Here is a 6,057-nt window from a genome sequence, read left to right as displayed (position 1 = left end):
TTCAGGCTTCTGTTTTGCACATGCTGACTCCCAGTCTAGTTACCTGCTCTTTATATGGAAACCATTTTTTACCCACGATAGACTTCTCCGTGCCTTCCACAGTCATATTATATGTATTTTCATTAAGGAGAAGGACTGCACACATTAATCACATGAGGGCACCATGGATTTGTTCATTGGTGTTTTATCTGACTGTTTCCCTGCTAATATCTAACATGCATTTTAACTTGTGGATCAATACTGAGCACTGAGTTCATGTTTATCTTTGTGCAAAATTCCTAAGACAGTTTTGCACTTCAGGGTTTGGGATTGGTTTAACCAGCTGCTTGAGATGTGTAGATGTGTTTTGAACTGTGGGTGAAGCACCAAGGGCTCTAAGATGCTTTTGATGAAATATTGATGAAATTTTCTGAGTTGTATCTGCTGTTTCTCTAGGCTTGGGAAGGAGAACAGGGACTGAACCAATGTTGCTATTCTGAGAAATTAAAGACAGGTCCTGAATTACTGATTAAACCAGCACTTCCACTTTAGCCAAAAGCCTTCCTTGTTAGAGGGAATATAGCGAGTTAGTAAGTGAAAAATCCATGTTATTGATAGACTAGTATTCTATAAGATGCAAGAGTTTTGATAAATATTATTGAACAACACCATTTTCTTTTTTTTGGGTTAGCTTTTTGGAAAACTGAGTCTCACTTATGACAATTTGAAGTAGATTTGTTGACAGTGTAACATGTTATAATCGAAGCTAAACATGCTATCTCCCACTAGCTAAATCCTGCTTTTGCCTGAACTGCTTTCTGGGTTTCAGCAGCTCCTGACAGCTCCGTTTCAGGTACTCTGTCAAAGGCAGAGTTCAATGGCAGAGGTTATTTTGGGCGACAAATTATTATGTTCCTTGTCTGTTATCTCACAATTTGTTAATTTATTAAACATTTCTGCTAAGAGCTAGCCGGTGTTTCCCATTTCATGACCTCTCCGCAAGCTTTTTTACTTACTACTGTAAATTTTAACACAGCTGCTGTCCTTGCTTTACCTCTGTTAATGAGGACATCTTTTAAATACACACTTTGTCTCCTTCTGTCATCTTTTTCTTCCAGGCTACTTAGAGAAACACAAATTAATGATTTGTTTTCTTCCACCCTCTGATTCTGTTTTCCTCTTGGCCTTTTGCAGTTCTCTGCCATCATCACATGAGTCTCCGTTCCCTATTCTGAAGGGCGCAACATAATTTAGTTTTTCTAAATCAAGAAAATGTAAAGAAGTTGAACACAGGTCCCTGCTCTTAAGAGGGAGGAATTGTATGAACGAAGATGAATAGCAGCAGCAATAGAAGGATTTGGTTGCTTCAGTAGTCAGGAAGCAAATCTCAACAGTACAATGTGATGAAAGCCCCAGATCTCACCCTGCCATGCACCGACCAGACTGTTGCAGATAAGACACAAGAAAGTGCTTTGTACACTTGGAGCACAGTGGCAGGTGTTTGTTAGGTGCCACATACCATGGAAAATGTAGGCAGAATGCAGTGAGTGGCAGCGACTGGCATTTTGCAGTAAGTGCCATAAAAAAGGGATGAATAATTTGAGTTCACTGAGCCTAAAGATAAAGGTGATAGCCAGGTATAGCAGCAGGCATGGTAACAGTCTTCTTGGTGGTGTCTTAAAGAAGAAAAAAAAAAATTTGCATGATTTGCAGCAAAGAAGACGAAAATCAGACATAAAAGGGAGGTGGTAAGTGTTGTCATCAGGGGAGGTTGCAGACTTTTCTGGTGATTCATAAGAATATATTACACAAATGTCTCTCAGGGATAGTATAGGTATAATGATCCTACTTCCACCAAAAGCATAAACTGGATAAGCTTTTTCCTTTTTCTTTTACAATTCTTGCTCTCCCTGTCCTTCATTAAGCTGCCTTATTCTCTGCTTCTGACTGTCCTGCCTTTCCGGCCAAATTAGCCAGTCATTAATGCTAACCCAGTTCTTTCTTGCAGGATGCTGTAACCGTAATCTCTGAAAACACTGGTATGAATTTGGGCAAGCAAATGATGTGTACACCTTGAAAGCTTCTCTGCTGGGAATAGTGCAAATGTTATAAGCTGATAAGGACAGCTCTGTGAAGTGAGTAATGTTGCTGTTTAAGAAGCTGTGGTGTCTCCAGAAAATTGTCCTTCCCTGAACTCTCAGAAATGAAGTGCTGCAGATATCCCTCTTTACATCTGTATACAGCACAGCACTGCAGCATGGTTGTCTTTTCCTTACCCTGATCTGAAGCTGCTACCGAGCTCAAATAAGTCAGCTCTGATTTTAGAGGTTCAGGGCTACAAGTAAATCTAGGCAACAGCAGAGAAGATCTCACTGTGTTCCTGCAGCATGGCCCAGCATGCAGCACCTTTTTCCTTAGTGCAGTATATTGTGGGTCTGTGGATGGTACTAAACACCTGAGAAAAATGCCTAGTTTTATTAATCCTTCTGAATTGAGACTCTCTGCTCTTGGTTCAAATGTGCCAGTGTGCCTTGTGCCTCCAGCTGACATGGTGTTTGCCCTGGACTTTCACTCACAAGTTACACCTCAAATATTTGAAATAATGAGAGAAATGATAACTGTAATAGTCAATGTCATCAAAATCAGATACACTAACTTCCTTGCAGGAGCTAGTCATTGTTGTCTCCTAGGCTCTGGCTGTCCACAGGCTGGTCTGCTTCTAGAGTCCTGCAGCAGGAATAAATACCTCAGAGGTCATAAAAATCTGAATTATCAGAGATCCTCAAGTGGACATAATATTGGCAATGCACTGAGGCCATTGCCAGAAACTATTTCCAGTAAATGATGCAAGGTTCTAACAGAAGAAAGAGCTGCATATTTCAGCCAGATACCACCAAAAATATTGTATTAAACACTGCAGTCCTGAAGCGCAGCAAATTGGACATTTTTGCTTTTAATGATATTCCCAGCAATAAGAAAGCATTTGAGGTAGTAAATTTGCTTACTTTGCTTGGTTTGGTTTGTTCGGGGTGGTTTTTTTGTTTGTTTGTGGGGTTTTTGTTTGTTTTGTTTTGCTTTTTTGTTGTTGTTTTTTGTTTGTTTGTGGGTTTTTTTGTTTTTGTTTTTTTGGGGGGGACAGTGTTGTTTTTTGGTCATTTTTTAAAGTCAATTAAAAAACCTACACAAGCTAAGAAAGAGGTAGAAGAAGACAGCTTGACAGTTTAACAAAGCAATGTGGAAGAAGGAAGGGAGAGATTACAAACAGAACTGCACGTTTCTGTTCAGAATTTGGTTTATGGCATTACAAGGATCAAAACTCTTGAATCTGGAAATTGGTAGTTAAGAAAACTTAAGGTGCCTAACGAATCTGATAAAAAATAGCCTGAATCTGCCTGCCTCATTTTAGTTAGTTGGGACCATCACTTGATAGCAAAGTTTTTATTTGTACCAAAAAAAAAAAAAAATGTTTTTTTCAGTACATCCTTTCATACTTGCCTTCCTGTCTCGTTCCCTCTCCACACCTGCTCAATTCTGGAGTATGTTAGTGGGTTACCAAGAGTGTTTATAAGGTTTTTTGCAAGCTATACCTTTAACAACTTCCTGCCAATTCTTACAGGGTTGTGTAAACCCCTGTATCCTCTGACTACCTCTCATAGTTTGGATTACTCCCTTGAATTGCTGGCCGTGCTGAGTCCTGCAGGGATTCATGGTTTCTCACTGGATGAGTGTTTTTCTGACTTTTCCTATATTTGTTTCTCTTTCAACCTTGAGCTCTTCCCCCTGGGAGTAATTCCATATTACTGCTTTTTATTCCATTTTCTATCCCTGTACCCATGCTATCAATGTAAGCTCCTGTGAAATGCTGTCTTAACATGTGATGAGAATGCTGTATTTTAAGATATAATTGACAAACTTTGGGGACCATAGGAGATGTGACTACATAAACATGGAGTTGACCTAAAGATGAAATGGGTGCATAGTGTTGTGGGATTTGGATTAGAATTTGTTAGGTAAAAAATTGTATACAATAAACCCCAAATAATGACTCATGGAGGTTGCCAAATAGGGTTGAAACTGAGCAGAATACTGTATTAGAATATGTATTTCCACATAGTATTTTTCTGCAAAGACATGCAAAAATAGTTTTCTCTGAAAAAACTGAACTGTTCCAAGCTCCTCTCAGCTGTGGTAGCTCTAGGACATAATCTCAAGCTGCACCAGGGGAGGCTCATGTTGGACATTGGGAGGAATTTTTTCACGGAATGGGTGATTAAACATTGGAAGGGACTGCCCAGAGAGGTGGTGGAGCCACCATCCCTGGAGGTGTTTAAGGAAAGACTGGACATGGCACTTACTGCTGTGGTCTGGTTGACAGTGTGGTCATTAGTCAAAGGTTGGACTTGATATCTCAGAGGTCTTTTAGAACCTAATTGATTCTGTGATTCTAATAGCTGTCTTACCAAAATTCAATTACATCAGGTATTCAAATCAACAATGTCTACATTCACCTAAAATATATTTTAAAAAACTCCTTTATATTTGATCTAGATACTATTAACAGACTGCCATCTCTTAAACAAAATGCTTCTGAACTGTTCATAAAAACTAAAAGTAATCAGAAGTCTATAAAGGCATATTATAACGTCACAGAAAGAGGAACTACTGAAACTGTAACTTCTGTGCTGCTTGGCAATACTGACATTTCTCAAGGCTGGTCCAAAAGCCCATTTCCCTACAAGTGGTCCCACTGAAGCCCAACAAGATGTCTTGTAAATATGGACATCATTATTTTTTCTTCCATAAAATTACTATATACAGGCAAAAGACACACTCAGACATACAATTTACTGATAATGATGTTTCACTGCTTACCCTGGTTTATGACCTTTTAATGATCACTAGAAATTATTTTAACATTGTAGAGATAAGATTATATTGCAAATTCTTTTTTAATACTATACCCACCATTCAAGAGTTCTGTTTTTCGGCGTCAGTGGATTACAATACCTGAAAATGAAACCTGATGTGTTTCTTTCATCAAACTATTTTGTCAATGGGCAAAACCATTAACTGACCAATACAGCCAAAGAGGTGATTCCTTTCACCAGGTGTAGAAGGACCTGTTTAGAACTACACAGCAAATGGATACAGCAGTAGAACAAGCTTGACTTACCCCCCTTTTCCTTGCTAATCTGCAATACAAGTGGATTGAGAAAACATACCTTATTCCTGAATTCATACAAGATAAAAGGACAGTTATCAGCTCCTCTACACAAGCAAATAAAAAAATTTGTTCAGCTTAACAGAGAGCAGAAATAATAAGGTCTGCAAAGAAATGTCACACTGTTCTTGAGTTCACTTCCTCTTTTGAACATGTTATACTTGGGGCAATGTCTACCTGGTACACTAAATTATCCAAGTAATGTGCACTCTAATGAAAAGCAGGTAGCTTTTTCCAGTGAATTCTGAGACTCTTCTTAAACAAGTTATTATTTCATGTGTTGTCTCTTCAAAGAACCCAGTTCACAAGTTAAGAACATTCCTTGCTTCCATCAGACACTCTGTAGAGAAGAAGTCTTCCATTTTTTTCCAGCTACACAAAAGAAATTTGTCAAATTAATGATGTTTGCTGTCAGTGACCTTCTGAGTTCATCTGTGGAGAGGAGGTGAATCACCTGTTTCAGGGGGAAAAGCAGAATCTGGAACAGCAGCTAAGGAATAAGTTAGTAAAACTTACAAGAAGGAGAGTGAAAAGGATCTGGAAAACTGAAAAACTGGATCAGATAGTGTAAGAGTGGTAAGAAAGTTTACTGTCCCTGTTTGACCTCCAGAACTGCCTCTCATATGAACACTGCACAATGAGGAAATAGTTCCTGCTGAAAGCTTGTGCTTTGGCTATTTTTGATATCCATACTGAACGATGGAGAACACTATCCTGGTAGGGCTACTTTAGGTTCCCAGGACAGTAGAGCTTAGCATTAGACTCAAGATTAAAGCAAGGTGGATACAAGGCACAGCTGAGGATCAAGGACACAATTGTCAAAGGACAGCTGAGGATCTGACAGAAGGTTAAGCCGA

The sequence above is a fragment of the Chiroxiphia lanceolata genome, chromosome 1 (assembly GCF_009829145.1).
Source record: "Chiroxiphia lanceolata isolate bChiLan1 chromosome 1, bChiLan1.pri, whole genome shotgun sequence".
Lineage (NCBI taxonomy): Eukaryota > Metazoa > Chordata > Aves > Passeriformes > Pipridae > Chiroxiphia > Chiroxiphia lanceolata.
This window is presented reverse-complemented; position numbering follows the sequence as displayed.